At 38.0% G+C, this 23,227-nt stretch overlaps 1 long non-coding RNA gene and 1 pseudogene across 1 annotated transcript; both read right to left on the reverse strand.

Moving 5' to 3' along the window:
• Positions 1-12,248: 12,248 nt before the first annotated feature.
• On the reverse strand, positions 12,249-15,670 carry LOC141500691 (uncharacterized). The gene is made up of 2 exons (XR_012472003.1): positions 15,397-15,670; positions 12,249-13,057 (listed from the first exon to the last, which is right to left on the reverse strand). It is a non-coding gene; the product is annotated as an uncharacterized LOC141500691 (long non-coding RNA).
• A 5,254-nt stretch (positions 15,671-20,924) lies between these two features.
• LOC141498828 (protein RER1 pseudogene) lies at positions 20,925-21,602 on the reverse strand (annotated as a pseudogene).
• Positions 21,603-23,227: the final 1,625 nt, after the last annotated feature.

Consider the following 23,227-nt stretch of genomic DNA (forward strand, 5'->3'; position numbering starts at 1 on the left):
CCTGTTTCGTAGCCAGTACCAGATTGTTTTCATGATTATTGCATCCTAATACAGTTTTGAGATCTGATCAGACTTCACTTTTTTTCTTTATCTTTTGTTTTTCTAAATGGATTGTATTTTTTTCTAGCTCCGTAAAATATTTTTTTGGTAGTTTGATTGGTATGGCATTGAATAAGTAAGTTAATTAGGAAGGATTATCATTTTTATTGTATTGGCTCAGCCTACCTATGAGCTATTACTATTTCTCCAACTGTTTAGATCTGACCTTGTGTGAAAAGTGTTTTGTAATTGTTCATATATTTTCTGGATTCGCCTTGGCAGGTAGACTCTCAAATATTTTGTTTTGTCTGAAGTTACTTTAAATGGAATTTATTTCTTGCTTATGGACTTTGTTGGTAATATATGGAAATGCTGATGATTTATGGGGGTTTATTTTATATCCTGTAACTTTTCTAAAATAATGTTACATAGTCTTATAAAGAAACTACTTGCCTGGGGTCACACAGACTATGTCAGAGGTAAGACTTAACTTAGATCTTGGTTTTAAACTGGATTTATATTGATTATCTTTTGATATATGTTCTGTCCCTACTCTCTCACAGGGCTGGCCCTAATATATTTCCTCTCTGGTTTCCAGGGTATCCTAAGGAGTTCATGGGATTTCACTCTCCTCTGAATCAGCTCAAGACCCTATAGTCATGCTTCCCAAATCTGTTAGGAATTTAATGACTAGTATTTCACTTCTATTTAACCATCTAACATTGGGTAACTTTTATAAAGGGATAGTTACTCCTTCAGAGGTATAGTAAGAAGAAATATGCAAACATTTCCTCTTCCCCAAGACTTCAGAATTCAGTACTCTTACTTTCACAATCTCATTCTCTGGAGAAGTAGACTCAAAACTTTGTTCAATTCATATACAGCATTGGTTCCAACAAATTCATATCCAAAGATAACTAAACTTTCAGAATAATACTTTGCTAGTGTCCAGAAGGTCACTCATTTTCAAATTGTTCCCATGCTGACCATAAAAATCCAGCCTGAGGCAACTGAGATTTTAATTGTCCATCGAAAGGTATATAAAGGTATAGGTGGTAGATAGATAGAGGAATGGATGAATGGATAGATGGATATATGTTGATGAATAGAACATTTATTAAGTGCTTACTTTGCTAAGTACTGAGGGTGTAAGTACATGCAAGAAAGGTGATCCTTGCCCTCAATGAGCTTACATTCTAATATGGGGAAGACGTAAAGAGTAACTTGAGTGGGGAGGTTTAAATGTGGTGACATGGTTTAGAAACTGTGATCAGGAAGTGACAAGGAAGTTTGATTTTAGAGAATGAGAAAGTTCAACCATTAGGAGCCAAGGTAGATTCAGGGCCAAAATCTATCAATCAATTAACTTTTTTTCTTTTTATCTTTTCTTTTTTTAAATTTATTTTTATTAAAGATATTATTTGAGTTTTACAATTTCCCCCCAGTCTTACTTCCCACCCCCCACCCCCCACAGAAAGCAATCTGTCAGTCTTCACTTTGTTTCCATGTTGTATCTTGATCCAAATTGGGTTTGATGAGAAAGAAATCATATCCTTAAAGAAGAGACAAGAAGTCTAAGAGGTAACAAGATCAGACAATAAGATATCTGTTTTTTTCTAAATTAAAGGGAATAGTCCTTGAACTTTGTTCAAACTCCACAGCTCCTTATCTGGATATAGATGGCACTCTCCTTTGCAGACAGCCCAAAATTGTTCCCAATTGTTGTACTGATAGAATGAGTGAGTCCTTCAAGGTTGATCATCACCCCCATGCTGCTGTTAGGGTATACAGTGTTTTTCTGGTTCTGCTCATCTCACTCAGCATCAGTTCATGCAAATCCCTCCAGGCTTCCCTGAAATCCCATCCCTCCTGGTTTCTAATAGAACAATAGTGTTCCATGACATACATATACCACAGTTTGCTAAGCCATTCCCCAAATGAGGGACATTTACTTGCTTTCCAATTCTTTGCCACCACAAACAGGGCTGCTATAAATATTTTTGTACAGGTTATGTTTTTACCCTTTTTCACCATCTCTTCAGGGTATAGACCCAGTAGTGGTATTGCTGGGTCAAAGGGTATGCACATTTTTGTTGCCCTTTGGGCATTCTTTTTCTTTTGAATATCAATCTTTATTTGTGAGAAAAGAGTTTCATATTTTATTTTCCCCCAATACAAATAAAAGACAATTTTTAATATGTGTTTTTTATATTTTCCATATTCTGTCTCCTTTCCCCTCCCCTCTCAAAGGTAAACAATATGCTATAGGTTATACATGTGTAGTCATGCAAAATATAGTTCCATATTGGTCATGATGTGATAGAAAACACAAATAAATCCAAGTAAAATAAAGTTTAAAAGAGTATACTTAGATCTGTATTCGACTTCATCAGTTTTTTCCTCTGGGGAATCAGATAGTCCTTCGGAATTGTCTTGGATCATTGTATTGCTCATGGTAGTTAAAATCATACACAAATGATCATCATACAACATTGCTATTACTGTGTACAATATACTCCTGAATCTACTCATTTTATTTTACATCAGGTTAATGTAAAAATTTTCATGTCTTCTCAAAAGCATCCTGCTAGTTCTTATAGCAGAATAATATTTTATCTTAATTACACATCACAATTTGTTCAGTCATTCTCCAGTTGATGAACATCCCCTCAGTTTCCAATTCTTTGCCACCAGAAAAGAAGTGTTATAAATATTTTTGACCATTTTTAAAAAAAATAATCTCTTAGGGATACAGTATTGCTAGGTCAAAGTGTATGCATGGTTTTATAACTCTTAGGGCACAGTTCCAAATTGTTCTCAGAATGTTTGAAACTAGTTCACAATTCTATCAATGTCTCAATTTCCCTACATCCATGCCAACATTTGTCATTTTCCTTTTCTGTCATTTTAACCAATCTAATATGTATGAGGTAATACACCAGTATTATTTTGGCCTATATTTCTCTAATCAGTAATGATTTAGAACATTTTTTCATGTGGTTTGATTTCTTCAGCTGTAAACTGACTGTTCATATCTTTTGATCACTTATCAATTGAGGAATGGTTCTTATTTCAAAAATTTGACTCAATTCTCTATATATTTGAGAAATGAAGCCTTTATTAAAGAAGCTTGAAAAATCTTTTCATAGTTACTATTGCTAACTGTATTTTCTTTCATCCTATTTTCCCCATTTATTCTTCTCTCTCTTTTTCCTTTCATACTGTCTCTCCTCAAGTGTTTTGTTTCTATTACCCCCCCAATCTACTTTCACTTCTATCAGCAGCCCCTTCCCACTTTTTATCCTCTTCTCCTCCTGCTTTATTGTAGGGTAAGGTAGTTTTCTTATTATTATTCCTTCTTGAGTCAGTTTTGATGAATCAAGACTTAAGGCTCAAGTATTCCCACCATCTTCCTCATCTTCCCCTCCACTGTAAAAGCTCTTTCATACCTCTTTTATTTACATTTCCCTTTCACTTTCTCCCAGTATTTTCCTCTTACCCCTTAATTTTATTTTTTTAGATATTATCATCATATTTAACTCATGCCTATGTCTATGTATACTCCTAAATACCCTAATAATGGGAAAATTCTTATATGTGTTACATGTTACATGTTACATGTTACATGTTACATTCCATGTAGGAATGTAAGCAGTCTAATCTTATTGAGTCTCTTATGATTTTCCTTTTCTGTTTATCTTTTTGTGCTACTCTTGACTTATTTGTTTTTGTATTTGAAAGTCAAATTTTCTTTTTCAGTTCTTATGTTTTTAACAGGAATGCTTGAAAGTCATCTTTTTTTCATTAAATATCAACCCTTTTTCCCTGAAGGATTATACACAGTTTTGCTAGTAGATGATTCTTGGTCTTAATCCTAGCTCCTCTGCCCTCTGAAATTGCATATTCTAAGTCCTTCAATCCTTTAATGTTATGACTCCTGTAATCTCCTTTTGATCAGTTGTCTGACCCTATTACCATCTGTGGACTGAGAGCTCTGGAAGTTGTCTCTGCTGCTCTGATTCAGTCACTCTCAAGAAATTCTCCAAATTTGCTGGGGCCAGGTCTATGTTGAATTTGATCCATTCTCATCCAGGTAGGGACAGATCTTTCAGACCTACCTTGTAAGTTATCTTGGGCTAGAAAATTGTTTCATACTATCCTTTTGTGGATTCCTCCATTCCAGAATTAATTACAGCGATGTAATTAAATAATGTTTTGAGACATTATATAGGGGAATTTCAGAAAGCTCAGACAAATCTCTACCTTTTCTCCACCAGCTTGGCTATGCCCTAATGGATTATCTTTTTTTAAAAAAATAAAACCAGTTACTTTTGCAAGAGCTTGACATCTGTTGTTCCTCACTTAATTCTCATTACAAGTGAATGCAAAACATATGATGTATTTAAATTACACAAGGGATCACATTTTTATCTGCTGCTTGCATTTTGTTCTAATATCAGTTGAGTTCTTTCAACTAAGAATCAATATAAATTTCCCACATTATGTCATTTTTATTTTAAAAATCTATTATGCTGAAAAATCTTCTCTATGTGGCATTGCTAGCAATAGTTTTTCTGAAGAAACAAATCATTCCTAATATTACTTTCAACCACATATTAAATTGAATTATTGGTAAAGTGTCATTTTTGAGTCTGAAATTTAAATGAACCCTATCTTGTAGTTTATTCTATTTGAGGAAATAATATGGTTTCTATCCTTCATTGGTGTTTTTCTTGTTTTAAAAATTGATAGATTTTTTTACAAAGCATTACTTCTATGTCTGAATATATCCCTTTCCTCTTCTCAGAAAGCCATCCCCTATTCCAAATTAAATAAGAAAAAGAAAACAGTTCAACAAAATGAAACATCATCAATTAAGTCTAACTGTACCATGATACAGTCCAAAATTGCTTTCCAGAATGGTTTGACCAATTCACAACTCCACCAACATCTTACAGTTCCTATCTCCAGCAACTCTTCATCATTTTCTATGTCATTCCAAAGGGAAGAGGATGATACAATTATGACCAGTAGTTTTGTATATGTCTGTTTTGTCTATATAACTCATCTCTGACTTCTACATTTCTCATAAAACAAATAGCAATATAAACTTAAACAGATAGTATTATTTCCTGGAACAATTATACTCTCCTCTCATACTTTGATCCTCAGGTATCTAAATGAATCTTTGAAGATCATTGAAGTATTTTTCTGAAATACTTTTCAAAAGCAATTTGGTAAATACCCATGTAAAGTTTGCCTGATGACTGTAAAAAAAGGAATGATTTTAAAGGCTAAATAGATCTCTTTGACAATTAACTTCAATTGTTGCTTTCATCATATCACCCAATCTCCTAGTACCTCTTTTCCTTTGATTTTTTTTTCAACTTTGGTCTGGAAGGCAAAAAAAACCCAATGAACTCCACTTTTCCCTCTGGTTTTGAATATTTCCCCTTTTAGTGGTAAATAGCAATTTCCTTACTTTCTAGGAGCAAATGCACAGAGCTATAGTACTGGAGTAGGGATACAGTAGAAAGATGCTGCTCTATGTAGTGGCAGTAATGACTTTAGACAACTGAATATGAAGTTTGCCTCCCTTCTCATGGGGAAAACAATGCAGAAAAGCAGTGCTCAATGAGACATATATTTATCAGACAGGGCAAAACTATTGATTTGTTGTTTAATTGTGCTTATTTGTTTGAGTAATTAGGTGTTGCAATGGATAGAATGCCAGACCTGGAGTCAGGAAGACTCATCTTTCTGAGTTCAAATATGGCCTCAAGATACGTACTAGCTGTGTGACCCTGGGCAAATCACTTACTACTCTTTGCCTCAGTTTCCTCATCCATAAAGTGGACCAAAGAAGGAAAATTACTTAACTTTTCTGAGTCTCAGTTTCATAAGCTATAAAATGAGGATAAAAATATTTACCTTACCTAAATTGTTGGGAGGAAAATGTTTTGCAATTTTAAAGTATTATAGACCCTAAACATTGGGACAACTCCTGGTACAATGAGACTAAAGTCAAGAAGGCTTCTTTTCCTCAGTTTAAATGACACTCCTTTTCCTTCCTCTTCTCTTCTACATTTCCTCTCCTTCCCTCACCTGCCTTTTTTTCCTCTCTTCCTATATCTCCTCCTTTTCCTTCCTTCTCTTTCCTCCTCTGCTCCTCCAATTCCTCCTCTCTTCCTTCCTCTCCTCCTACTTTTCCTCCTCTCCCCTCCTCCCTTCCCTCCTCCCTTCTGGGTCTTTTCCTGCTTTGAGAGCTGGGAACTATTTGTATTTCTTCCCCTTTGCCTATCCTGCATTTTTGGTTCACATGGGCTTCTTCCTCACCCTCCTAGACTTCATGGTCTTGATCTCTGACTGCAAAATGACTGCTGGAGATAGGAGGTGGGAGTCTGTTCAGGGAATTTGCATGTTTAGTGTTAACTGTTTCTAACATTACCTATTAGTGGAACTTGTTCCTCTCATGATATTATATGCTAGGTGGGGTGCAATGGTTAGGAGTCAAGATGGTGACAAGAGAGGAACATCTCTTAGGTGCTCACTCATAAAACTTATAAACTAAGGACTCTAACTAAATTTTCAAGAGACAGAACCCACAGAGGGACCCAGTGAGGCAGTTCTCTTACTCAAGGTAATCTGGAAAAGAGCAGAAAGGCTCTGCTCCCTGGGGTTGTAGGGGCGGCCCGGCAGAGGGGTGGCCCGCCAGAGCCAAAGAACTTCAGCCTCCTGGAGGCAGCCCCAGGGCTTTGGGAGCCATGGCTCACAGCAGGGGGGGCAGTTTCCAGATCTACACCCTGGGGAGCACCAAGCACAACTTGGAGGAACAGTGGGGAACCTCTGCCAGAGTGAGCACATGAAGCCCAGCCTTCAGGGCACACAGCGAGCAGCTTGGCCAAGGCAGTCCAGATCCAGAAAATAGAAGCAGGCAGAGCCGGTAAGCAGGAGCCCCTAGGGCATGAGCCCATTGAACCTAGGGAGGGTAGTGAAGAGAGACTGCGGAGCTCTGTCCTCTGCCCCTGGAACAGGACTCTGGGGTTCTGACCACATTCAGATCCTGATCGAAGTCTAGGCCCCCCCATAGAACAATAAAACAGCAGGCCCCCCCCCACCTCAGCCCCGTGGCAGAGGGGGGGTGCATATGGTCATTCTCAGACCAGGAGGGAGGACCAAGCCTCACACACTGAGATCCTTGTGGGAGTGTCCCAAAAGCTCAGGAAGCACCCCCAAAACAGGCTTAGGTTGGGAAAATGAGCAAGCAGAGAAACAAGAAGAACACCACTGAGAAATATTTTGCCTGTGAGCCCAAGAAAGATCAAAACACTCAGTCTGAAGATGAGGAAGCACAAGCTCCTGCATCTAAAGACTCCAAAAAACCCCCCAACAGAAATTAAGCTCAGGCTATGACAGAGCTCAAAAAAGACTTTGAAAATCAAATGAGAGAGTTAGAAGAAAAACTGGGAAAAGAAATGAGAGAGATGCAGGAAAAACATGAAAATGAAGTAAACAGCTTAGTCAAGGAAATCCCCCAAAATGCTGAAGAAAATAGCATGCTAAAAACCAGCTTAGGTCAAATGGATAAAATAGTTCAAAAAGTTATTGAGGAGGAGAATGCCTTAAAAAGTAGAATTGGCCAGATGGAAAAAGAGATAAGAAAGCTCTCTGAGGAAAACAAATCCTTCAGACAAAGAATAGAACTCAGGGAGATTGATGAATTTACCAGAAATCAGGAATCAATACTTCAAAACCAGAAGAATGAAAAATTAGAAGAAAATGTGAAACATCTCATTGAAAAAACAACTGATATGGAAAACAGACTTAGGAAAGATAATTTAAAAATTATTGAAATACCTGAAAGTCATGATCAGGAAAAGAGCCTTGACATCATTTTCAAAGAATTACTACAGGAAAATTGATCTGATATCCTAGAAGCAGAGGGCAAAATAGAAATGGAGAGAATCCACCGATCTCCCCGATAAAGATACAAATAAAACTAACCCCCAGGAATATTATAGCCAAGTTCCAGAACTCCCAAGTCAAAGAGAAAATATTACAAGCAGCCAGAAGGACACAATTCAAATATCATGGGGCTGTAGTCAGGATCACACAGGACTTAGCAGCAACTCCATTAAAAGCTCACAGGGCTTGGAATATAATATTCCAGAAGGCAAAAGAGATTAGAATGCAACAGAGAATCAACTACCCAACAAAACTGAATGTCCTCTTCCAGGGAAAAAGATGGACTTTCAATGAACCAGGGGAATTTCAAATGTTCCTGTTGGAATGGCCAGAACTGAACAGAAGGTTTGATCTTCAAATACAGGACTCAGGTGAAGCATAGAGATTGGAGGAGAAGGGGAAAATATGAGAGACTTAATGATGATGAACTGCATGTATTTCTGTATAGAAAAATGACACTGATAATACTCATATGAACCTTCTCAATTAACAGAGCAAGTAGAAGGAGCTTTTATAGTTGAAGCACAGGTGAAAGCTGAATTTGAAGATAAAATATAGTGTAAAAATGGAGTCAATAGAAAAAAGGGAAATGTAATGGGAGAAATAAAAAGGAGAGGGGGAATAGGTCAAGATATTTCATATAATAAGATTTTTCTTTATTACAATGAGCTATTGCAATGATATGGAAGTGGGAAGGTGAGGGGGAATGAGGGAATCTTTGCTCTCATCAGAGGTGGCTAGGAGAGGAAACAGCATATATACTCAATGGGGTATAGACATCTGTAGTAAGGAAAGAGGGGGGGATGGGGGAAGGGGTGGGGATGTGAATGATGGAGGAGAGGTTGGACCATGGTGGGAGAGTGGTCAGATATATACCACATTTTCTTTTTTACTTCTTTCAAGGGGCTGGGATTGGATGGCCTGTCTGGGACCATAGGGCCGGGTGGATGTTGGGTAAGGGGTGGTATGGGGGCTTGGGGCCTTTTGGCCCCAGGGTCAGGGATCTGTCTGTTGTGCCACTCAGGTACCCTACAGCAGAGTCAGAGTGAAAGGAGAGAGAAAATATAGTATATGGTAGTGGAGAAATACCAAAGGAGGGAGTTGTGATCAGCAATGGCAACGGTGGAAAAATATGGAAGTAACTTTTGTGATGGACTTATAAAGAATGTGATTCACCTGCGACAGAATTGGTAGTGTTGGAACACAGACTGAAGCACATTTATTATTATTATTATTATTATTATTATTATTATTATTATTATTTTGGGGGGGTTGTAGGGCAGATGGGGCTGGGTGATCTGCCTGGGGCCACATAACAGGGTGATCATTGGGTATCTGAGGCCGGATTTGGACCCGGGTGCTCTGGGCTCAAGGGCCAGTGCTCTGTCTGCCACCCAACCTCCCCTACTATTATTACTATTTTTGTTTTATTTTAGGTCTTTTTTTTTCTTTCTTTGGTTTTTGCAGGGCAGGGGTTGGGGTGGCTTGCATGTCACACAGCTGGGTGATTGTTGGGTGTATGGGGCCGGATATGGGTTCGGGTGCTTCTGGCTCCAGGGCTGGTGCTCTGTCCACCTGGCCATACCTACAATTACTACTATTATTTTTTTTTCTCCCCTTTACTTTATCACTCAAGCGAGTCTATATTTTTTGGGGGGAGGGGGTATTTTGTTTACTCTTAAACAAGAATATTTTATTAGTGTATAAAAAAACATTATTTGTACAAAAATGAGAATAAATATTTAATTAAAAAAAGTGAATGAGGCATGATTCCCTCTTGGAACTTACAGTCTAAGTGGAAAGACCACACACACACACACACACACACACACACACACACACACACGCGATGTGGAAACATGATTGAATGGTTCATGTCCTGGTTCTGACAGTTATTGGCTAAGATCTTGTTAAAATCATTTAACTTCTCTGAGTCTCAGTTTCATGATCTGTATAATGGCAATAATAATATTTCCCTTACCTAAATTGTTGGGAAGAAAGTGCTTTGCAATTTCAAAGTATTACAGACACTAAACATTAGGACAGCTTTGTGGTACAGTGGGGCTAAAGTTAGGAAGACTTCTCTTCCTCAGTTCAAATCTGACCTCAGGTATTTATTAGCTGTGTGATCTTGGGCAAAATCACTTCATTCTCTTTGCCTCAGTTTCCTCATCTGGAAAACAGACTAGAGAAGGAAATGGCAAAGTATTCCAGTATCTTTGCCAAGAAGACCCCAAAGGGCATCATAGAGCCAAATATAATTGTAATAACTAAACAAGAAACAATAAAGATATTGCTTGTTTAAAAGAAAAGATCCTTAGACTAAATGCTAAATGAATGGTATATAGGGTCACCAAGAATTATCAAGAAAATGATAAAATGTAAATAATGAATGATGCCTTTTTGAAAAAAAATATTTTACTCATTTTTGAGCTTCTAAGACAAGGTGAATGGAAAGATCATCATTCATTTAAAGAAATCCTGATAATTAATTCAATTTGTAATTAAATAGGTTTACTTGTTTTAGAGTCCCTAAATATAAGATAAAGCCTATACCCCTAACCCCCCAAAATCTTGATAAACATAACCTCATGTTTGTAAAAAATATTTTAGCATAGCTGATAAAACCAAATTTGGGAAAAAATTTCATTTTTCAATAAAAGGAATTATTGAAATTAGTGGAATTCGTGTTAATTATCTTTCTTCTTGGAGGTATGACTCAAAACTCAGTGGATATAGCGGGGAACTCTTTGATGCAAAAGTACTGAAGATCTCATCAACTGAACCCCAACCCCCACTCCCCTCCACCCCTGCTTTAGGAAATAAAAATGAATCTCCAAGATGCTCTCTTTAAACTCAACCTTGTGAGTTCCTCTTTTATTACAGGTCTAGGGAACATTAGACAAGTGAATATTGCTCTGTTTTTCTTTTAAATATAATTTACAAAATACACAGACATATATGGAGAGAGATCTTAGGTAGAAAAACTGAGGCTCAGAGAGACTTGCCCAGAGCTACATATTAGGTTAAGGGACAGTCAGATTACAAATCCACAAACATTTATTCTTCATCTACTATGTAGATGTTCAAAAATGCTATTCAAATCTGTAACAACAGCAGCAGCAGCAGTTACATTAGTGGAAATAAATGAATTCAAATTTAGGAGAGCGAGCTTGGTTCTGTGGTGGTCAATCAAGGTTTTAGGAATCCCAGCGTCTAGTTCATAGGCTTTGGAAAGAACCTTAGAGATGAGGAAATGAGATTTAGAGTGGTTAAATGACTGGTAACAGGGTCAAGACTGGAACCTCTGTCCTCTTCCTCCAAGTTTAGTACTCTTTTTAGTACTCTGTATTACAATTTCAATGATCATTATAAATGCTATAGTTGAACCTTGTTTTACCAAGGAGTAATAGACCCAGAGAAGGGGAGAAAGTGACTTATCCCAAGTCAATTTAATGGTTGCCTAGCTAGGATTAGGAGCCACATCTCCTACTTCTCAGACTTCAGGACTATCATGGTGACTCATGAAGGAATGCTTTGCCATTTCCTTCTCTAGTCTATTTTACAGCTGAGGAAACTGAGGCAAAGAGAATGAAATGACTTGCACAGGGTCACACAGCTAGTAAATACCTGAGGTCAGATTTGAACTGAGGAAGAGAAGTCTTCCTGACTTTAGCCTCACCATGCCACAAAGCTGTCCTAATGTTTAGTGTCTATAATACTTTAAAATTGCGAAGTATCTGAGAGCAGAGAACAAGCTCAGAATAATGCCACCTCCTATTTTTATCGTGTGAGAGCATCCCAAAGTACTTCCACAGGGATTATCTCATTTTTAATCCTCAAAAAATACCCTGAGAAATAGGACAGAAGAGTCTTTTTTTATCCCTATTTGAAAAATGAGGAAATTTGAGTTCAAGAGCACTGAATTGAATTGGCCACAGTTAACTGGCAGGGTCACATTGCCCATCTTCTAGTTAGAATTTAGAAGATTCTGCCTTTAAAAGAGGTCCCTGGAGCAGCTAGGTAACACAATAAATAAGAGCACTGGCCCTGGAGTCAGGAGGACCTGAGTTCAAATATGGCCTTAGACACTTGATGCTTATTAGATGTGTGACTCTGGGCAAGTCACTTAACCCCTTTATCTCATCTAAAAAAATAAAGTCCCTTTAGACTCCTGGTCAAAGATTCTTTGTTCTATATTATACTGCCTCCCCACAACTTAAAGACAGAAATCAAGAGGGAAATCGGATTTGCTTTCAGATATTTATTAACTTCCTGGGACTAAAAGTGCTGAAGAGGTATGACAGTTTCTGTTGCCTTAGGGACAATGGGTATACAGGAACATAGTTCATTGAAGGAAGGATTGGAAACTAGATCAATGTGAAAAGAAGAGGAATCTTGTTCACTTTCTTTGGAAGGTTCAGTTAAGACTGGCTGGCAGACAGGATCCTTGGATGGTAGAGCTTTAGAGAATTTTTTTTGAAAAGTAGATTTTCTGATTGGCATGTAATTTATGGGGAAAATATGGGTTAAATTATTGTACTTGCTTGAGAAAGACTTCCGTTGTATTGGAGGGCTTTGGATAATTACAACCTTAGTTGCTTCAGGAACAAGAAAGTATGTTGGAGAACAACGGGAAGTTGAGAATTCTGAAATAGGGACAAGGTCCAAATGGTAGGAGACAGGAGTTTTACTAACATTGGGTTTGGGTCTAGGTAGGTCAGATGTACAGCTGTTCTTCATGGAATCACAAGTGCTCTTGGGCAAGAGTGGCCTTGATGGTGCAGCTTTGGAATGTTTTTGTGGAGGGCAAGGTTGGTATGCTTGAAAAGGAATTCTGCTAGCATTGCATCTTGATACATTTTGAGGCAAATATTTCCAGCCAACATTCTTAGGGTTCATTCTTAGTGAAATCTTAAGATGTAGCTGATGAGTTGGAGGTGCTGGTGACTAGAAGTTGGCTGCAGAAGTATGGCAGAAGCTATCATCTGTTGAATAAGTATGGTGTTGCCCTCTACGGAGATTACTGGTGACCTCTAATCCCATTCTGGTCCTATTTTAGAGGAGCAATTCATGAGCTTGCAAAGTGCTTTTGGCAAAAAAGTCATCTTTCTTTTTCTCTTTATCAAAGTCAGTCAGTCAAAAATTATATATAGAAAGGTAGAAAAATGGTCCATGCCCTAAAGGAATTCACATTCTAACTGGAGGGGAAAAAGAGACAGTCATGTAAATTCAATGCATTTAACCCATCCCTAACCTAGTAATGGAACTGGGATATGTGTGTGTATGTGTATGAGTGTGCGCACATGCATGCTGAGGAGATATAAAAATGAAAACAAAAATGAAAGATACCTTCAATCTAAAGGACTATAGGACCTAGAAAAGAGGATAGTAAGTTACCTTTATTTTTTTACTTTAGAGTTCCCTTTTATTATATTGAATTCAGTAATATTTTCATCTTTTACATTTGTTGTTTTCAAGGAACTATTTGGTTATGATCATGTCATCTGTTTACAAACAAAACACATAATTTATAGAATAAGATTTCATACTTTCTACAATGCAGCCCCACCCCCCAGCAACTTTCCTAATCTGTATGCTTCCTATCAAAATGCCAAACTTGAATTTAGTTTAGTCTTGAAAGTTAAAAATATGCAAATAATTCAAATACCTTTACAAAAGAATGAAACAATAAAGAGGAAATGCAGTTATTCTTAGTATTCTTGTTGAAGAAATATCCTCAAAATTCCAAATACATAAAAATGATAAAAGATTATGCAAAGGTATACTGTTTACATTCATAACACTTTTGAACTCAGCAATCACTTCTTTTCATTTATAGCATCTTAAGTAAATAATTTTTGAAAATTTTTTTTATAAACCCTCATCTTCTGTGATCATTTGACTCTTTTGACCACCTGAACTTCTTACTGCTTTTTACTAGTTCTCATTAGTTCTGCCCTCACTGGTACATTGTCTTCCTTCTAAGTGAGAATTTTGTGAATTGTTCATGAGTTCAATTACCACCTCTATGAGGATGGCCATATTTATACATGCAGTTCCTTCCTTCCTCCCTTCCTTCTTCCTTTTCTTCTTTCCAGATGGAAAGGACCCTGCAGTCCAACACTTTCATTCTACAGATGAGGACACTGAAACTCAGAATTCTGTGATTTCCACAAGATCACACCTCTGAAATAAGATTTGAACCCATCTTTTTCATTCCATTCCAACTTGTTCTCCCACTACACCAGGTTATCTCTCAACTACTTGGTTTATTGCAATACTACCTATCAGATATTGTCCCCATTTTTTGGTGAATTATCCTGACATTCAGGGGACAGCTAGATGGCGCAGTGAATAGGACACCAGCCTTGAAATCAAGTTCCTTCCTGAGTTCCAATCCAGTCTCAGATACTTACTTGAGTGGTGCTTTGCATAGCTCTTATATTCACTTGGAAAGAATTCACTTGTAAATCACAACATCATCCTTGTTATGTGAAGGAAGACCAATAATAGACATTTACTAGATATATGACCTTGGACATGTCACTTAACTCTGCATGTCTTGGTTTCCTCATCTGTAAAACGATCTGAAGAAGGAAACAGCAAACCATTCCAGAATCCTTGTCAAGAAAACTCCAAATGGGGCCACAAAAAATCAGACACGACTAAAGAACAGCAACCCTAGAATAATGTTTATGGATTTGGTCTCTGAACAGAGAACAAACAGTGGAAAGCTCCATCCTACTAGCCTACAAACTTTCTTCAGTCTCAGTCATAAGTTCCCCGTTAAACTGTCAAGTCAGGGAAGTTCATTTTTTTGAGCTCCTAATCCTGCTTTTTCCTCTCTTTCCCTCTGTAGTGGTAGTGGCTATTCCTTCTACTTCACCAGCTATTTAGTTTCATGAGCTCATCCTTCATCCAGGAACTTAATATTCTACCTTTATCAGAAGTATTCACATTTTTAAAAATATTAAAAAAAATTTAAAAAATTCTAGGTACTTTAGGATCTAAGTAGAAGAGAGAGAGAGACTTTTTTTTTGGCAAAGCAATGGGATTAAGTGACTTTCCCAGAGCCACACAGCTAATAAATATCAAGTTTCTGAGACTGATTTGAACTCAGGTCCTCCTGACTCCAGGGCTGGTGGCTCTATCCTAGCTGCCTCTGGAGGAGAAATTTTTTTTTGCAAGGCAAATGGGGTTAAGTGGCTTGCCCAAGGCCACACAGCTAGGTAATTATTAAGTGTCTGAGATCAGATTTGAACCCAGGTACTCCTGACTCCAAGGCCAGTGCTTTATCCACTACGTCACCTAGCCACCCCATGGAGGAGAAATTTTCATGAAGGATGTGCCTCCCTAGAGTTTCTTAAAGCACATACTTAGGCATCCTACCTCCTGTTTGGTTTAAGACCATGGAGATCTGACTTCCCATGTACTTTGAATGAAGTTCATGCTAGGATAACCACAACTCCCCCAGGACGCTTGGGTAGGCTCAGTAAGAAGAAATGAGACACTCCAAGGGATAGATGTCATTCTGTTCTTCATTGCCCTTCATCACCATTCCAGTATAAGAGTATCACCTTATTTTGATTTCTGCTTAATTAGATTAGACCAAAAAACTTACTGTCTAATGTGGGGTGGTGAAGGGGGACCTCCTCCAGGGGGTGGGGAGTATCCACTGTGACATGAGACAGGGGATAGTCACACTCTCTCCTATTGGTCAAGGGGCCTTTATGGTATCATTAGGCTGAAATTGTCAAGTCACCGTATTTGGAGTTGCTTTATAAAGTCAAATGACTCTTAACACCTAAGTCAAACCTTTGCTTACTAATTCTAAAGCTGTTCCCTTTGCTCAGAACTTGTTTGGAGCTTCTCTTTGGGAATTATATTCTTGGACAGTTTATGGGCACATGGTCTTGTAACTTTATAATTGTATCTTGTTTGGGATCTCCAAATGCATTCCTTAGCCTGATTACTTCCTATCTTATTCACTGGATTTGGTACAGAAATATTTTTGATCATTTTCAAAAATAATATTCTTTGCTGCCATTTGCTGCCATTGAAGACCTCCAAGAAAATGTCAAGTGGGTCAAATTACTTCACATCACTGTACTTTAATACTTTCTGATGAAAATTTTTAGACTAAATGATCTGTAAAGTATTTTCCAACCTGAGCATTTGTATCCTGTTAGCATAAGGTCAAATTAGATTGGGCTTTCTATATTGAATAGGCAGAAAGAAAGAGGGATCGTGAGATTTACAGCTCCCCAATGGGGGGGCATATAGATGTGTTGTGACAAGCCTAGAAACAAGGGATTGTGGGATGCAACAGATCTTCCTACTCTAAATTAGTTGATAATAAATATAGTTGGTTAGGGTCACGCAAACAAGGCCCCCCAGGGACTGGAACCCCTGCTTTGTAATATACTGTATTGTACTATGCTTCCTCTCTATACAGTGGTCTCCAAATTTTGGATCATGCAGAGCAAATTTTTTTTTAACATCAAAATAATTTTGGATCAAACACATCATATATTTTTTAACATCAGTAAAATAAAGTAAAAAACTTTAATCATTTACAACAAATTTATTTTAACATCAGCAAAATTTTTTTTGAGTAAAAAAAACCTGTATTCATTTGTAAAGCATGTATATATTCCACTATTATGATTATATTCCTTATAAAACATGTTAAAAGAATGAGATAAATATTTTTTAAATTACATTAATAGGAAACTTTGGCTCTTATTATTGACCAAAATTTTTTTTAGTGAGAATAAATTGATTATGCTTCATTGCTTTTGACAGCTGTGGCTTAACATTTGGTGATGCAGAGCTAGTCAAAGATCTGACTCTTAAGATCAGTTTATTTTGATACTAGATTTCAATAGCTATTTTGGATATTAAAAAGATGCATCATCAAGATATGTAGATTCAAATGAAGTGCATCCTGGGTTGTGCTTGTTAAATCATGATAATTGTTTTTTTTCAATTGTAACCACAAATTATGCTAAGATTTTTGTTGAAATTTGACTGACACATTGCCAACTTCCACTCAATAAGCATTTACTAAGCATCTTCTCATTTGCTGAATGCATGGAATAAAACGGAAAAGGCTATAACAAATGTTTCAATGTATGATACAAATTTTAGGGCTAGGGCCATCCTTTTTTTTTGTTTCTTAAATTTATTTTTTTTATTCTCATTTTGTACAAATGTTTTTTTTACATTATATTCTTGTTTACAAGTAAACAAAATACCCCTCCTCCCCCATGAATATAGATAGACTTGCTTGGGTAAAAAAAGTAAAGGGGAGAGAAAAAAATTAAAATAAAAAAATAATAATAATTGTAGGTATGGCCAGGTGGCACAATGGACGAAGCACCAGCCCTGGAGCTATGAGCACCTGAGTCCATATCCAGCCTGGTAAACCCAACAATCACCTAGCCGTGTGACATGCAAGCTCCCTGATCCCCACTGCCCTGCAAAAAACAAAAAAGAAAGAAAAAAAAGACCAAAATAAAATAAAATAGTAATAATAGTAGGGGTGCTGGGTGGCAGACAGAGCATTGGCCCATGAGCCAGGAGCACCTGGGTCCAAATCCGGCCCCAGACACCCAAAGATCACCCTGCTATGTGGCCCCAGGCAGGCCATCCAGCCCCACTTGCCCTGCACCATCCCCCAAATAAAAATAACAAAAAATGTGCTTGAGTCTTTGTTCCAACAGCAACAACTCTGTCATGGGTGGATCTCATTCTTTATGATAATTATTTATGATATTATATTCCAAGCCCTACGAGCTTCCAATGTAGCTGCTGCTAAGTCCTGTGTGATCCTGACTGCAGCTCCACGATATTTGAACTGTGTCCTTCTGGCTGCTTGTAATATTTTCTCTTTGACTTGGGAGTTCTGGAACTTGGCTATAATATTCCTAGGGGTTGGTTTTTTGAGATCTCTTTCTCGGGGTGGGGGGGGAATTGGTGGATTCTCTCCATTTCTATTTTGTCCTCTGCTTCTAGAATATCAGGGCAATTTTCCTGTAGTAATTCTTTGAAAATGATGTCAAGGCTCTTTTCCTGATCATGACTTTCAGGTATTTCAATAATTTTTAAATTATCTTTCCTAAGTCTGTTTTCCATATCAGTTGTTTTTTCAATGAGATATTTCACATTTTCTTCTAATTTTTCATTTTTTTTTTGTTTTGAAGTATTGAGTCCTGATTTCTGGTAAATTCATCAATCTCCCTGAATTCTATTCTTTGTCTGAAGGATTTGTTCTCCTCAGAGAGTTTTCTTATCTCTTTTTCCATCTGGCCAATTTTGCTTTTTAAAGCATTCTTCTCCTCCATAACTTTTTGAACTGTTTTGTCCATTTGACCTAAGCTAGTTTTTAGCATGCTATTTTCTTCAGCATTTTTTTGGATTTCCTTGACTAAGCTGCTGACTTCATTTTCATGTTTTTCCTGAATCTCTCTCCTTTCTTTTCCCAGTTTTTCTTCCAACTCCCTCATTTGATTTTCAAAGTCTTTTTTGAGCTCTGTCATAGTCTGAGCCCAATTTCTTTTTTTCTTGGAGTCTTTAGATGCAGGAGCTTGTGCTTCCTCATCTTCAGACTGAGTATTTTGATCCTTCTTGGGCTCATTTGCAAAATATTTCTCAATAGTCTTCCTTTTGTTTCTCTGCTTGCTCATTTTCCCAGCCTGGGCCTGGTTTTGGGGTGCTTCCTGAGCTTTTGGGACACTCCCACAAGGGTCTCAGTGTGTGAGGCTCTGTCCTCCCTCCTGGTCTGTGAATGACCATAAGCGCCCCCCTCTGCCATGGGGCTGAGGTGGGGGGGCCCTGCTGTTCTATGGGGGGCCTAGACTTCGATCAGGATCTGAATGTGGTCAGAGCCCCAAGAGTCCTGTTCCAGGGGCAGAGGACCAAGCTCCTTTTCACTCCCCTCCCTCAGCTCAATGGGCTCATGCCCTGGAGGCTCCTGCTTACCAGCTCTGCCTGCTTCTGTTTCCGGCTCTGGGCTGCAGAAAGACCAAGCTGCTCCCTGTGTGCCCTGAGGGCTGGGCTCTATGTGCTCACTCTGGCAGAGGTCCCCCACTGTTCCCCCACTTTGTGCCTGGTGCTCCTCGGGGTGCAGCTCAGGAGACTCCCCCGCTGCTGTGAGCTGAGACTCCCAGCGCCCTGGGGCTGCCTCCGGGAGGCTGAAGTTCTTTCGCTCTAGAGGGCCGCCCCTTCGGTGGGCCATCCCTCCGACCCCGGGGAGCAGAGCCTTTCTGCTCTTTTCCAGGTTATCTTGAGTAGGAGAACTGCCTCACTGGGTCCCTTTGTGGGTTCTGTCTCTCAAAAGTTTAGTTAGAGTCCTTAGCTGATGAGTTTTATCAGAGAGCTTCTAAGACTCAATCCCTTCATGTCCTAGGGCCATCCTTAATAATAATGGGTCTAAATTCCTATTTCAAATAGTTTAGATAATTTTGATTCCCCTGTCTTCTTCAAGTTCCTGTCACATCTGATAAGAATACACATTGCTATTTTTTAAACTCAAAATGTGATGCCCATTTTCTTGTTGGTTATCTTCAATTTTCAGCAAGTTTTTGTTAGAGCCACTTAATGTTTTCATGATGGTTAATTTAGTTAAAATTAGATTAATGCTTAAATCCTCTTAACCAGAGACATATAAATTGCACTATATCACAATATGCTGAAACATTCAAAGACCCAGGGAGGATGTCATTGTCAATCAAATTCCTCTGTGCTGTAGATACTTGAATACTTTAAATACCATATGGGAATCATGTTCATCTTACATAGGACTCCAGTGTCAATCTGTCAATTAAATATTAGTAAAGCTTTTTAAAGATAAAATATAAATATAAATCAAAGTACTACTATTTTTTTTCCTATACCCCTATTAGATTGTTTTGTATACCTTCCAGAATGTGTAAACCATACTTTTGGCACCATGATTCTAATTTTTTGACAAAGGAGAGACTTCACTTGTCTAGATGTTGAAGAAGGCAGTTTGCTGAGGAGTTGGAGAAAAGGCAAAGCATCTGTTAAAGATCAAAATTCTGGAAGCAGGAGAAGGGTAAGGACCCTCTTGGTAAAGTTATATCAGGGCTTACAGGACTTCTGAAAGTCAGAAAAAGAAAGGAGTCCTTTTTTGTGCAGTCAATCAACAAAAAAACATTTATTCAGCTCCTTTATGACAGAGCTTAACACAGAGTCTAGCACACGGTAGGAAGTTACTAAGCATTTACTGATTGATTGATAGATTGACATACCTACTCCTATTTTGTTGCTAGATGGAGCTGAGAAGGTGGAGGTCAAGATAAAAACAAAACCAAAGCAAATGCTTCCTTTAAAGAACATCCATTTAATATGGTGAGATGACAGGCACACATAGGATCTTAAATCTAGGTCTTCAAGGGACCTCAGAGGTTTAGTCCCCTTGGGTCACAGATGATGAAACTAAGGTCCAGGAGGTTAAGTCATGGATCCAAAGTCATATATAGGCAGTCCTTATAAAGAGTGGGATTTGAACCCAAGATCACCTACCAGCTTTTTCTGTTTTATATGCAAAATAAGGGTATGGAAAATATATCCAAAATTAAGACAAGGGCATTTTGGTGGGAGAAGCTACTAGTATTTGGGATATGGCAAAGACCTCCCTTAGGAGCTGTCCTTTGAGTTGAGAGCTGACAGATATTAGGGATTCTAAGAGTGGATATAAAGGAGTGTATTACAGATAGGAAATACCTTGTAAAAAATGGAAGATGGGATGATGCATGGGAGACACAATAAGGAAACCATTTGACTGAATTAGAGTGTATATGAAGAAGAATAAAGTTGCCCTTAGGAGAGGTTAACATCTCTGGCAATCTCTGCAAAAACCTTTCCCAGTTCTTTTTTTTTTTTTTAATGAACTACCTCAATTGAAGAAAAAAGACATTGTTACAATGGCTCAAAAGGGTTTTGCTTGTATTATATGGCAACAGGGTCATGTCCTCCTTCCCTCTGTATTTCTTCTTCCCATGTGTGAACAGTATCGATCTGCATTTTATCCTATTCTTTATTTTCCTCTTAATGATGATACAGAAAAGCAGACAAAGTGCATCACAAAGATTGGCCAGACTGTCACATTGAAAACATCAAAAATAACATACAGATCATAGTAATAAAAATGACCTTAGTAGCAGTGTGCCAAAATTTAAAGTCTGGAAGTCCTTGAATTAAAAGTCAAAAATTCCTCATTTTATTTTGTTGGTAGGGAAGGGCATTCATCTAAGTCTTCCATTAAGGAAAGATCTTTCCTTTGGTGAAAGGAAAGTTATGAAAAGATTGAAGTGGTAGATTCTCAAGGTTTAGGCCACAATGTGCCAACCTTGTGATAGATTAAAAAAGTCTAATCATGTAGAAACTCAGTCCCAAAGTTACAACTAATTACACAGTTGTATAAGGAGTAGATTTGTCTAACCAAGACCGGTAAATCTGTCCAAGTCTTGTGAAAAATCTGAAACTATAGAAGGTTTCTCATGGACAGAATCTCCAACATTGTCTCATTTGGATATTCTGTTGCTTACTGGGTAGCTGGGGCCGGCCATGACTCCCCTCAGCATGTCAAGGACACAGAACAAGGAGGAGGAGGAACAATCCCCAGTTCTCCTTAATATTCATACCTTCTCTCTGAGATGAACTCCATTTACCCTTTATATTGTTTTAGTTATATATTATTGTTTGCATGTTGTCTACTACATTAGACTGTGATCTCCTAGAGAACAAGGAATGTTCTAGTTTGTTTTTCCCCCTCTTTCTTTGTATCCCCAGTATTTAGCACAGTATCTGGCAAATGTAGTTATTGTTCAGTCATTTCTGACTCTTTGTGGCCCTAGTTGGAGTTTTCTTGGCAAAGATAGAATGATTTGCTATTTCCTTCTCCAGTTCATTTTACAGACGAGGAAACAGAGGCAAATAGGGATAAGTGACTTGTCCAGAGTCACATAGTTAAAAAGTAACTGAGGTCATATTTGAACTCAGGAAGATGACTCTCAATGATTTCAACTCTAGCTCTCTATCCATTGCATCACCTAGCTGTACCCAGCCTGGCAGATCTTGTTGTTCAGTCATGTCTTGACTATTTATTGAGTGATCTGCCATTTCCTTTCTTTAGTGGATTAAGGCAAACAGATCAAGTGACTTGCCCAATTTTATATAACTAGTAAGTATCTGGGGACAGATTTGAACTCAGATCCTCTTGACTCCAGGCCCAGTACTTTTATCCATTGTGCCACCCAGCTGCACCTAGCCTGGAAGACAATAAGTGCTTAATATTTAGTCACTTGACTTGCCTTGTCAACTAGATAGGTTTCAGTGTTGATGACTCAAGATTTGGGAAGCCTTATAAGGGAAGAGGAAGCATGTACCCTTCCCCAGGTTGGCAACCTGAGAGAAAACTCTAGTTGCATCAGCATAGGTATGTTTCTAGAAAGGTTACTGAAATTGGAGGCAGAGGACTTTTGTATAATTCCTACTTCTGTGACCTTGGACACATTATTTAACTTCTGAGATCCAGTTTCCTCATCTGTAAAATAAAAAGGTTAGACTAGATGGCATCTAAGGTACCCTTCAAGCTCTGAAATTTTATATGAGTGATTCTTATATTGTTAGATTTCTCATATCTAAGTAAAGACACTCATTCCCTGCAGCTAGAAACACCCCAGCTTCTAGAAGTCACACAAAGTAAACTGTTAAAATAGTGAGTGGCATAAATATTTAAGCATTTGGGGACTCAGAATAACTTTGATTATTAACCTGACTATCTTGCTGAGGGGTAAATACTTTAGATCTACAGATCAGAAACTGAAACGCTCTTTGATGGTTTTTACTTTAGTATGAAAAATTGCTGGATTAGTTGGGAAGTTTTACCCAAAGGTACAGAGCAAACTGTGCCTGCCTTTAAGAGGAAGACACTCAGTGGCTCCAACAGAGACAATTCTGGACAGCATTCTGTGTTTTGGTTATGACTGAGTGTAACCTGAGGATTTCCACAGGGGATCATTGTATGCATTTCAAAAGGGGCAAAAACTATTGGGAATTGTTATGGATGCCACACTGAATTGAGAGAGGTCAGAGTTGAAGGATGTCTGAGTCTTGGTTGGTTGATTGATTGGTTCTTTTCCTTCCTTATTGAAGACTACCAAAATGACATCATTATGTTTGAGAAAATTAC

Source organism: Macrotis lagotis, chromosome X (genome assembly GCF_037893015.1).
Source record: "Macrotis lagotis isolate mMagLag1 chromosome X, bilby.v1.9.chrom.fasta, whole genome shotgun sequence".
Taxonomy (NCBI): Eukaryota; Metazoa; Chordata; class Mammalia; order Peramelemorphia; family Peramelidae; genus Macrotis; species Macrotis lagotis.